General features: G+C 33.5%; 1 pseudogene; it reads left to right on the top strand.

Annotated features, from left to right (window-relative positions):
- Positions 1–13,452, top strand: part of LOC131169172 (uncharacterized) — a 128,588-nt pseudogene that overhangs the window by 73,204 nt on the left and 41,932 nt on the right.

Below are 13,452 nucleotides of genomic sequence, written 5' to 3'. Positions count from 1 at the left end.
GAATATAGAAAATAATTTAGAATGATTTTTCATAAAAAATAATCAAATGCATCGAGAATAATCATCAATAAAGATAACAAATAGTGAAATCCCAAAGTTAAAGTGTTGAATTGACACAAATCGGACCTCATATGTCCAAATGAACAATGTAAAAAATGAATGCAACCCAGTTATTAGCTTGCTTTGGAAAAGAAGAATGACTTTGTTTTCAAAGCTAACATGACTCGTAATTTAAAGAAGATAAGGTGGAAAGAGTACGAACTAGTGTCTAGATTTTAGAGATACTAGGATGATCGAAATGATTGTGAAGAAGATCAAGAGAAGTGATGAAAGGCAATTAAAAATTTTGTTCTAGAGAGATAATATAGTCCTTTTTATTCATGTCCTATGCTAATCACGTTCCCCATACCTCTGTCCTACACAATGATAGAATTAGTTATAAATGTGATAAAATAATTAAGCTGTTTGGTGAATTTGCAAACGGAGATTAAAGTATATGGACACTTGGAAGTAAATACTACTAAAGTTAAAGAAATATAGGGGAGAGGAAATTCCTCCCTTACCCTTCAATCTTGGCTTTTGATCCATTGGCAAAAGTATCATTGGATTGAATGGGAGAAGAAATAGGGGTGGAAAAAAGATTTTTGTTTTTAGGATGTGATTAGAAGCACTAAAATCAAGGACTCATGGTTCAATGGATGAGGATTGGTTTAGACAATTCAAGATATTACCAAATTGAGAAAATGAGAATGACTGTTGGTCAGGAAATTGATAGTGCAAGTATTATTCATATTGGACTTCAATCAAGGTGATAGAATGAGTTAATTAATGAGCAAGATGACACATGATTGTATTTATAGAGATTGCTTTGTTAGTCACCTTTTTTTTTTCTTTAATCAGGTAGGAATAATATCTTGAATTTACAAGCCCAAGAAGTGTAAAAGCAATAGCAATAGAAATGGTTAAAAAAAGAAGGAGTGGGGAAGACTGAAATACCTAGAGAATGACTTTGAAATGGTTATGGATTCATGATACCTAGAGAATGAAATGAAGGAGGGCCAAAGGCTTCAATTCTTAGAGAAAATAGACTAAGATATGCTTTTGTTAGATGAGAGGAGACAAATCTACAATAATCCAAGATACCAAAACCTTCTTTTTTCTAAGGCACCCAAGATAACAGAGGATTTAGTTGAAGGTCTGCTGCTAAAAGGAGTTGCGTAATCAAAGAAATGTGACTAGTGTTGATTCCAATGGAAAAGGATGGTTGACGACATCTCATTCGCATGCATGTGTATAGGAGTCCAGAACCTTGTGACACTGTGTTATGGTCGGTGGGGGGCTTTCCAGCAGCAAGATTCTAGTGGAAAAGGCATTTGGCGGAGGATGGTGCTGCTGCTAAGTATCTCTTAAACACCCCTTGATTGAAAAACATTAGTTTCATTTCTCAAAACAATGAAATAAGGGAGAAATAAATGTTAGGAGACAAGAACCTACATCTCTAATACCATTTAGAAAATTAAGTGGGTGGAGTAATTGAAAGAGAATGTAGGGAAGAATTGCTTAATTATTCCCTCAAGCCTTTGGGTATATATACTGTTACACAAATTGAGAATGGTATGTTACATATTTATGGAACACGCATTTAGAGGCATAAACATAGCACACAATCATAAACCCAATTCACTCAATCATAGCTTAATCCCAATACTCAATCAGTCATTCACAACTAGCACTCTAAAGTAACCATATTGGTGCAAGTATTTAAATAGTCCGACCATGTTCAAAACATCTTTCTTACAACTCTGTTTTACTGGGGCAACACAGGTTTATGGACATTTTGTGAGCGATTAATGATTATCTAATCCTCTGGATGCATTTACTATTGTGCTCAATAATTTTATTAATTTCTTACCTTCTGCCAAATTCACTACGCATTAAGCAAGATCTGAATCAATGATATTAGCATAGATAGAAATGTATTTTCTATGATAAACTTACAATTGTCAATCTTGACATAGAAATTTTGTTATGAATTATTTTAGAAACATTTTCCAGATCCACAATTTTTGGCAAAAGATCTATATGATGCAAGTTTTAAAGGAACTTGGATGCCTGACCCTGGTATCAAATGTGAGGAAGGCTATTTTGTGTATGATGTTGGTTCTAAAAGTGATGCTTGGGTTCTAAAAAATGTTGAGTTGTTACTCTATTCCTACCATTTTTCAGGGGAGCTGTGGCCTAGGCCTTGTGTTGTCCCTGACTTTACGCAATCAAAGGTTCGCTCTTACTGGGCAAGTTTAGTTAAAGATTTCATTTCTGATGATGTTGATGGTATATGGAATGATATGAATGAGCCAGTTTTTTTAAAGTGACTCTCATTGTGATTTTCTTAGTGCTTGCAATTTCTTTAACTTTTCACATGGAAACAAGGGCAATGTCTGAAAGCAATATTCGTCGAGGAGATAATGAACTTGGGGGTTGTCAAGAGCACTCGTGCTATCACAATGTATTCATCCTTTGCTTTTCTCTTATTTTGTTTTAATAAGATAATGATTTCTTCCAATGGAATTTAAGAATAGTTCCATGTTGTGATTGTTTTTATTTATACTTACTGTTGATAACCAAATAAATTTTGAACTTGAAGTTCTTATTTTTAGATATATGGCATGCTAATGGGAAGATCAACATTTGAAGGCATGAAATTAGCTAATGAAAATAAGCGTCCCTTTGTTCTTACTAGAGTTGGATTTATTGGCAGTTAAAAGAATGCTGCAACATGGAATAGAGATAATGTTTCCAATTGGGGGCATTCGCACATGTCTACGCCCATGGTTCTTTAATTGATGAGTAATTTATGAAGTTTGAAAAACTAGATATTGTATTTTGGGGCTAGAAGTCTTAGGAAAGTGTGGAAAATTGAATAAGCAAGAGGCCTAAAGTTTATGAATATCCTACATGAATGCCATTAGCAAAGTTTACCTAATCAACATGATGGAGATTACACACCTTGCATCCTCTTTTCTATGGATTGTTGGATTTTAGGGCTAGCAATCTTAGTTTTATTCATAATTGAGCCATGGATTGATTTCAATTGCTTTAGGATGAAAAGGTTATCAAATGTGCAACAATGCAAAAACGGTCGAAATAAATGGCTTTCATAAAGTTTTTGCATATGTTGAACCAAGGATATGATTGTATTAGGGCTTTAATTTTAAATGTTGTAAAACTTCACTTGTAGATACTTTACTTATCTTTTATGTGTTTCTATTATCGTATCAAATAATGGCTACTATTGAATTTTGAATGTTGCATTAAAGACCTTGATGCCCTAAATGATACTCGGAAAAAAAATGCATGGTTAACAAATGACACTTTGATGCCCACGTCAATTTCAAGGAGTTGGGAGTTAAGGTTGAATTAGTGGAGATGAAAGAATTAAGAGTGTTTTTGAGGAGGAAGACTTAGCTTACTTGTGAAGGAGCGGAAACATGAAAAACATAAAGTTTATACCATTTAATTCAAAAATTTTCATCTAGGGTCACATGCATCATGCAAGATTTATTTTTATCTATTGATTTCAATGATAAATAACATATTAAAACTCTTTCAATATGTTTTTGGATCTGTATTTGCCATTTAAGATTTTAGAATTAATCAGATTAATTTTAGAACCCTAGATTAAATCAAAAGCAAATACATTAACCTCTTGATGTACTGCAGCGTATTTGTACCTTTGGGATGCGTCTTTAGGACACCAGATGTTGTCCCTCTAGTTTTTCCACATCAAGATCACCTATGGCAATCCTTGAACGGCTTCTAAAGCTTTTTCTATTAATTAGAAAATCAAGTTTTGCCTTTTAAGAGATTAAAGATGTAAACAGGACACTAGAAACAATTTCTAGTATTTTTAATTCAAGAGATTGTTTGCTAATCTCTTGTAAACAGGACACTAGAATCTCTCTGTTACAAAATCCCAACTCAAGCTGGAGTCATGGTTTATGTCAAACCCCATTTACTATGAATATTATGTTCTCTTTTAATTCTAGTTCTTGATTAAAAGATTTTTCTCATCAGAAACTCTTTTCTAATTAAATCTATCTGTCCTGACCAGGAACTTGAAACATCAAGAATAATTAAATGAACATAGGATTTTATCTCTATTTACTTAGAGGAACAGATTCCATCTTGATCAACACCTACCTCCATATATAACTAGTAGGAGCTAATACATGCCCATATACCCATGCTTAGTAGAAGTATGAAAGCAATATCAAACTCAAACCACCTATATACAAGATAACTATGATATCTCAGGTCTAAATATTATATGCACCAATATGATTTATGATAATACATTGACAAGAGTAAACACCATGTGCTTGTCATAAGTGTCACTGGTTCGACCTACTTATCATGTATAAGTGCCTATCATGTTTGTTATATGGCATGAGACTCACCATTCCATCTTATTTATATCTCATATAAATAACTTGGGAACAAACATGAATACAATCTTTCTGGATAAGTCATGTCCTTATTGTGAAGTATCCTCGATTGTGAACTTATTTATGATACTTTGTACTAGAAATACTGTCACTCATATTCTTAACAACTTAAGAATAGAATTTCTAACAAAATATCAATGGACCTTTTCTATTACACATAAATATTTTATGTAAACGGAAAAGTGAAAATGCCTTTTATTAATAAAAATATGTACAAGATACATACTAAATGATATGCTCTAGGGCATACTACTAACAATCTCCCACTAGCATTAGGGCCATTCATTACAATATCTTAGACCCATCTTCTCAATATGTCGGTCTAGCTGAGTCTGTGACATAGGCTTAGTGAATGGATCAGCTGGATTTTTAGCTGATGCTCTTTTCTGCATGGCTACATTGCCTCGTCCAACTATTTCGCTGATAATGTGGTAGCGCCTTTCTATGTGTTTGGATTTCTGGTGAGACCGAGTTCCTTAGTCTGTATGACTGCTCTATTGTTGTCACAGTGTAGTGGAACTGTTGACTCAATGGAAGGAACTACTGCAAGTTCTGTCACGAACTTCTTTATCCAAACAGCTTCCTTTGCAGCATCTGATGCAGTAATATACTCAGTCTCGATAGTGGAATCTGTAGTCGTACTCTGTTTGGAACTCTTCCAACTAACTGCACCTCCATTACAAATGAATACATACCCAGAGGTGGACTTTCTATCATCGATATTTGATTGGAAATCAGAATCAGTATAACCATCCAATTGCAAGTCTCCACCTCCATATATCAAGAATAAATCCTTAGTTCTTCTTAAGTAGTTAAGGATATTCTTGACAGCTATCCAGTGTTCCAAACCTAGATTGGATTGCTACCTGCTAGTCAAACTAACAGCATATGCGATATCCAGCCTAGTACACAACATTGCATACATTAAACTTCCAATAGCCGAAGCATATGGAATCCTTGCCATTTTATCTCTTTCTTCAGGTGTCTTTGGAGACATCTCTTTAGAAAGATGGATACCATGTCTCACTGGTAACAATCCTCTCTTGGAATCAAGCATGTTAAACCTCTTTAATACCTTTTCTAAGTATAGACTTTGGGATAAACCAATTATTCTTTTCGCTCTATCTCTATAGATGCGAATCCCAAGAATATAGGTTGCCTCCCCTAAGTCTTTCATGGAGAATGTATTTGACAACCATACATTTACAGTTGTCAACATACCTGTATCATTACCCATCAACAGTATGTCATCCACATATAAGACAAGGAAAGTGATAGCACTGTCACTAACCTTCTTATATACACATGGCTCATCCTCATTTTTTATAAAACCAAATGACTTAATGGCTTCATCAAAACGGATGTTCCAACTCCTCGAAGCTTGCTTCAACTCATAAATGGATCGCTTTAGCTTGCATACCTTGGAACCATCTTGGGATTCAAAACCCCTAGGTTGTTCCATGAAAATGTTTTCTTCAATGTATCCATTGAGAAAAGCTATTTTGACATCCATCTGCCAAATCTCATAATCATAGTATGCAGCTACTGCTAACAAAATCCTAATTGATTTAAGCATGGCAACAGGCGAGAAAGTCTCCTCATAGTCGATTCCTTGCCTTTGGCGAAACCCTTTCGCTGCTAGCCTTGCCTTATAGGTCTCTACCTTTCCATCAGAACCAATTTTCTTCTTGAAAACCCATTTGTTCCCTATAGGTACAATACCTTCAAGTGGATTAACAAGATCCCAAACTTGATTCTTATACATGGTATCAATCTCGGATTTCATAGCATCAATCCATTTTGAAGAGTCTATATCTGATATAGCTTCTTCATAGGTAAGTGGATCATCTCCATGATCTACTTCTTCATGAGTAGGCAACTCTTATTCTTCTTCATGAAGGAAACCATATCTCACTTGTGGGTAAGATAACCTGTTTGTTCTACGAGGATCAACTGTAGATGTTTCATCAACGGGTGTAGGTTGACTAGATAGATATATATCCATCTGATCTGTTGGTTGGTCAGAATTCTCCAATTCTAACTCTGTTTGCCTTTCTTTGCCTCCTTCTTGAACAAACTGTTGTTCAAGAAATGTGGCATCTCTACTTATCACAACCTTTTGTGAAGTAGGCAAATAAAAATAATATCCAAAACTATCTTTTGGATATCTAACAAATCGACCCTTTTCTGATCTAATTTTCAATTTATCAGTGTTCAGCTTTTTGATATAAGCTGGACAATCCCAAATTTTAACATGCTTAAGACTTGGTTTTCTTCCATGCCATATCTCATAAGGTGTGAAAGAAACTGATTTTGATGGAATCCTATTCAGAATATACAAAGCTGATTCTAATGCAAATCCCCAAAAGGAGATTGGCATATCAGTATAGCTCATCATACTACGTAGCATATCCAATAGGGTACGATTTCTCCTTTCAGATACACCATTCAGTTGTGGCATTCCTGGAGGAGTCAGCTGGGAAACAATGCCGTGCTCTCTTAAGTATTCATCAAATTCAGTACTCAAATATTCTCCTCCACGATTTGATCGAAGAGATTTAATACTCTTTCCTGTTTGATTTTCTACTTCAGATTTAAATTCTTTAAACTTTTCAAAGGATTCATATTTGTATTTCATCAAATACAAATACCTAAACCTTGATTTATCATCAGTAAAGGTAATAAAGTAATGAAAACCACCTCTAGACATTTCCTTAAATGGACCACATACATCACTATGTATTAGCTCCAAAATATTTTCAACCCTTAGCCCTTCTCTAACAAAGGGTGATCTAGTCATTTTGCCCTGAAGGAAAGATTCACAAGTTGGAGTAGGCTCAGAGCCCAATGAGGATAGAATCCCCATTTTCTCCAATTTTGCAATCCTATCTTCTGCAATATAACATAACCTTAAGTGCCAAATATATTTTGAACTTGAGTTGATTTTCACCACGGCATTGCATTCATTCAGATCACTTGCATTCATTTTGTGTTTGTCATTATTATCCAAATAATAAATACCATCATTCATATAACCCAAACCAACATATTTATTTCCAAAATAAATATTGCAAATACCATCTGTGAACTGAAATTCATATCCATTTCTAGTCAAACTAGATATAGAAATGATGTTCTTAAAAGCATCAGGTACATATAAAATATTATCTAAACACAAAATATGTCCAAACATGTAAAAAGATTTAGAACGTATGGCTAAAGCTTCAACAGTTGAGCCATTGCCAATCCAGACTCTAACATCTCGAGAACGCAAGCTGCTACTATTTGCTAGTTCCTGCATATCATAAGAAATGTGAGAACTGGCACCAGTATCTAAAACCCAAGCTGTAGATGAACTATGAGTATCATCAAAATCTAAATAATAAGATATGGACATACCTTCCGAAGTTTATCCTTCTTGTCCTTCAGAGAAATAAGATACTCTGGGCAGTTCCTCTTCCAGTGCCCATCCTTCTGGCAGTGGAAACACTTTCCTTTGCCTCCATCAGCTTTAGTCTTCTCTTTCTGTTGAGTTATTTTCTTGGAAGGACTAGGAATCTGAGATTTCTTTTTCTTATTGCCCTTCTTCTTATTGGACTTTCCAGTAGAAGAAGATACAATCAAAGCTACCTCTTTTCCTTTATTGCCCGGCATATTCTTTTAGGTAATAACCAGCATGTTGAGTAAATCAGCCAAGGTGCATTCCTATTTAGTCATATGGAAATTTGTCAAAAAAATTCTCAAAAGACTCAGGAAGGAACTGAAGGATCAAATCCGTCTGTAGTTGGAAATCCATGTTGAAGTCAAGATGTTCCAGCTGCTTAATCAGCCGAATCATCTTGTGGACATGATCCCCAATATTCTGTCCCTCAGACATCCTTATACGGAATAGCTGCCTAGATATCTCATACCTAGCATTCCTACTGTGCTCACCATACAACTCGTGTAGGTGAAGGAGGATCTCACTAGCACTCTGCATGTTCTCATGCTGCTTCTATAACTCATTACTCATGGAAGCAAGCATATAACACTTAGCTCTCATATCATGCTCCTTCCACTTGTCCAAAGTTTCATGTTCCTCTTGAGTGGCCTCTGGAGGTAAGGGACCAGGAACATTTGAGTCTAGAACATATCCTATATGTTCAAGGTTCAGAACAAGTTTCAAATTTCTTAGCCAATCAGACAGATTAGGTCCTGTCAACCTATTGCGATCAAGTATGCTTGTAAAGATATTGGATGGTGGTGCTTGTTTTATGCTCATTATTATCAGAAAATTAACTGCAGAAAATAACCAGATTAATTAGTAAATGTATCATGTAATTAACCAAAATGATTATGGTCTTTTAATCAAATTGGTCCTTCCACTAACTTAGTGAATCCTATACTTCCAAAGTAAAAAACGGAAATCCTAGTTGGATGGATTTCTAGTGGGTGATTGAATTCTTATAATTCTATTGATCATCCTCAGGCACATCCATTATTGGAATTATAATAAACTATAATTGAGCAACTCCTTGCCCATCACATCTCATGTGAGGTTCAATCCTTTACCTAGCCCCTAATGCTCAAAATCTCAAGTACATCCATTGTTGACTTATCTTGCATTAGTTAAGTTGATTCCATTGAGCCAGTAATTATGCAAATAATTTTAATGTCCTTAGGTACATCCAATATTGGCCACCAAACCATTTATATATTTACAACATCTCATGCTTAACAATTATTCTTAAAAAAATCTCTTAAATTAATTGCATCTTATGCAAGTATTTAAAATTTCTTAAAATAATTGCCTCAATGGAGGGCCCATATTATAATTACTTTAATTATACCATTTTCAACTTAATCATTTGTTTGGAAGATTTTATGGTCATCCTAAGTACTATTAAGGTCTCACTTTGCACATTATCCATTTAACATGCATATATCACATACTTGCATACATTCCCATACATCTCATGCATTAATGGATAAATAGTAAATATGGTATGATCATGGAGTTTCTAAGGGATTCAATTCTGAGCCACCAAGAATTGAATCAGGGCATTCCTAGGTGCATTTTATTCATTCATTTTACAAGAGTTGCTGAAGGAGTACATAATCAATACTTGATCTTGAATTCCTCCCACTGGTCCCACCAATGCTCTTGACCTCCTTGATCTTCTTGCAATCCAATTACATAGTAATCCTTGACATACCAAGGCGAATTTATAAGAACTTAAATAAATGAAATGATAACCCAAAAATTATTACAACTTTAATAATACATGCTCAAAATAAATTAAAATAAATTAATTAATTTACAATCCCAAAGAAATATAAAAGAAATAAATCCAATTACATTGGTCTTTTATAGTCCATGATCATCCATCATGCATATCACTATTTAACAATTAAATAAAACATACATACTTAAATTAAATTGAATATCTCATATTGAACTTAAAAATCCAGATTTGAATATGATTCAAAAAAGTTTAAAAATTCATATTTGAATCACATTCAAACAAATTTAAAAATTCAGATTTGAATCATATTCAAAAAAATTTTAAAAATCAAATTTGAATCACATTCAAACAATTTTTAAAAATTCAGATTTGAATATTATTCAAACAACTTTAAAAATTCATATTTGAATCACATTCAAACAACTTTTAAAATTCAGATTTGAATCACATTCAAACAATTTTTAAAATTCTGATTTGAATCAAAATTTAATTGTGTGATTAAAACTCCTAATTAAACATTTTAATTAGTCATATGATGAACCTTTGATCATGCAACAATTGCAGAATTTAATAACAACCATGCACACCATGATCTTTCCAAACCATGCGCACCATGTTGGAGTTCATCAAGCATGCCGCCACACATCCATTGTAACCAGCAATGGATAAATCATCTCATAATCAAAACACACAATTAAATCATATAAACAACAATCTAAATGGAAAATATAGTGGCTCTGATACCAATTGAAGGAGTGGAAGCATAAAAAACACAAAGTTTATACCATTGAATTCAAAAATTTTCATTTAGGGTCACATGCATCATGTAAGATTTATTTTTATCTATTTGATTTCAATGATAAACAACATATTAAAACTCTTTTAATATGTTTTTGGATCTATATTTGCCATTTAAGATTTTAGAATTAATCAGATTAATTTTAGAACCCTATATTAAATCAAGAACAAATACACTTACCTCTTGATGCACTGCAGCGTATTTGTATCTTTGGGATGCGTCTTTAGGACACCAAATGTTGTCTCTCTAGCTTGTCCACACTAAGATCACCTATGGCAGCCCTTAAACAGCTTCTAAAGCTTTTTCTATTAATTAGAAAATCAAGTTTTTCCTTTTAAGAGATTAAAGATGTAAACAGGACACTAGAAATAATTTCTAGTATTTTTAATTCAAGAGATTATTTGCTAATCTCTTGGAATAGATGAGAGACGAAGAAGAAGAGAAGGGAGAGGAGCCTTTGGGTGGCGGTACAAAGAGGAGCAGCAGCTTGTATTATTTGTTCTTTCATAACAACACTTATATAGTTAGGTCATCACTTAAAACCCTTGCAACATGTCACCTTCTGATTGGTTCTAGGTTTAATTGACCCAATCACATTGTGCCAAGTGTCAAACCTATATTTAATCTTAATTTTAATCATCTTACATGATTAAAATACATTTGGCAAGCTTATATGTAGTGCCATGTGTCACCATCTCATGATGCCACATGTCACCCTGTGAAATGACCAAAATGCCCCTGTGTCTTAATTTTGAGTTCTCAACCCAAAATAATTATTTCTCTTCTTCTAATCAATTTATATCAAATATAAATCAATTAATTAACCTTTATTAATTAATTTCTCATTAATTAAATTCATATTTAAACACTTTAAATATAAATTTAACTTAAACTATACATCCAATAATCTAGATTTGGTTTCAAGTCATGCTAGGGACTTTGCAATCTAATTGCAAAACAAACCTATTTAATTAATCAATTAAACTCTTTAATTAATTAATTAAATCATATTTAATTTGGTGATTACTTGTGTATGTGTGTGACTTACAAGGCTTATCACTAATTGGCAATGAGACATGATATCAACTCTTAATATCATCAGAACTCTTTCTTACCATAAATGATTTCTCTAAATTATTTTATGCACCTCATAGACCATGGTTAACAGCTAGCATAGCATGCCATGGCCACCCAATTAGTAATAAGGTTTACCTTAAATGAACCTATAATCATATGTTACCATGCACTAGAATGTCTCTGTTACAAAATCCCAACTCAAGCTGGAGTCATGGTTTATGTCAAACCCCATTTGCTATGAATATTATGTTCTCTTTTAATTCCAGTTCTTGATTAAAAGATTTTTCTCATCAGAAACTCTTTTCTGATTAAATTTATCTATCCTGGCCAGGAACTTGAAACATCAAGAATAATTAAATGAACATAGGATTTTATCTCTATTTACTTAGAGGAACAGATTCCATCTTGATCAACACCTACCTCCATATATAACTAGTAGGAGCCAACACATGCCCATATACCCATACATAGTACAAGTATGAAAGCAGTATCAAACTCAAACCACCCATATACAAGATAACTATGCTATCTCAGATCTAAAGATTATATGCATTGATATGATTTATGACAATACATTGATAAGAGTAAACTCCATGTGCTTGTCATAAGTGTCACTGGTTCGACCTACTTATCATGTATAAGTGCCTATCATGTTTGTTATATGGCATGAGACTCACCATTCCATCTTATTTATATCTCATATAAATAACTTAGGAACAAACATGAATACAATCTTTCTGGATAAGTCATGTCCTTATTGTGAAGTATCCTCGATTGTGAACCTATTTCTGATACTTTGTACTAGAAATACTGTCACTCATATTCTTAACAACTTAAGAATAGAATTTTTAACAAAATATCAATGGACCTTTTCTATTACATATAAATATATTATGTAAACGGAAAGTGGAAATGCCTTTTATTAATAAAAACATGTACAAGAGACATACTAAATGATATGCTCTAAGGCATACTACTAACAACTTGTCATGTCCTAGTCTCCTTGTATCTCTTACTATAATCGGTACTCTTATCTGGTTTGTTGCTTTAAAAGCACTTTCAAATAGGTATAGTGTCTAGCAGAATGGGTACTACATTAGTTTATTATGGAAAGTCAACTAAACTCTATATAATAGGATTCCTATTTACGATGGATAACTAAATTATACAAACGTAGTTATAAGGACTCTGAATATATATATGTGTGCGTGTGCACATGCGTGTATGTATATAAAATTCTCTTTGAAATTAATGAAATAATATTTGTTCCTTGCAAAGGAAACGTTCCCAATTGGGTTTAAGCATTTGAACTCCCAATTAATATAGTGAGCTTGATAGTATATAACCAAGCTCTTAGCTTGGTTATGTCTGTTGGCTTTGAGGTCGTGGCAAGTTTGACTCAATTATTTCTAAGCATTGTCTTTGACCACATTTCATCTGAAGGTCGACCCAATATACCATTTTCTCATTAATGGTGGCTTATATTTTTATCCTACCTTAGTCTTAAAGAACCTCCATGTGCTTTGTTGGGTTGATTTATTAATGTTATGGTGTTTAGTGTCTTAAGTGTTGTATTGCCAATACTATCTTTTGTAGACAAGCCAAGGAGCAGGAGATTGTCTTAATTGTCTATGCAAACGATATTGTGATTACAGGATATGATATTAAAGGCATTCAAGCACTATATAGATGTTAAGGCCCTTTGCTAGGGATCACACTATAGGTCTATGGATAAAATATGGGTTGGTTTGAAGTCTATAAGGAGAATGTAACAGGTTTTTTCTTCTTACCAACTATGAATGCTAACTTATAGGTTCATTAGAGAGCATGTAAAAATCTCAAGTTG

Source organism: Hevea brasiliensis, chromosome 15, assembly GCF_030052815.1.
Source record: "Hevea brasiliensis isolate MT/VB/25A 57/8 chromosome 15, ASM3005281v1, whole genome shotgun sequence".
Classification (NCBI taxonomy): Eukaryota; Viridiplantae; Streptophyta; class Magnoliopsida; order Malpighiales; family Euphorbiaceae; genus Hevea; species Hevea brasiliensis.
The sequence above is the reverse complement of the archived record's forward strand: the minus strand, read 5'-3'. Positions and strand labels throughout refer to the sequence as shown.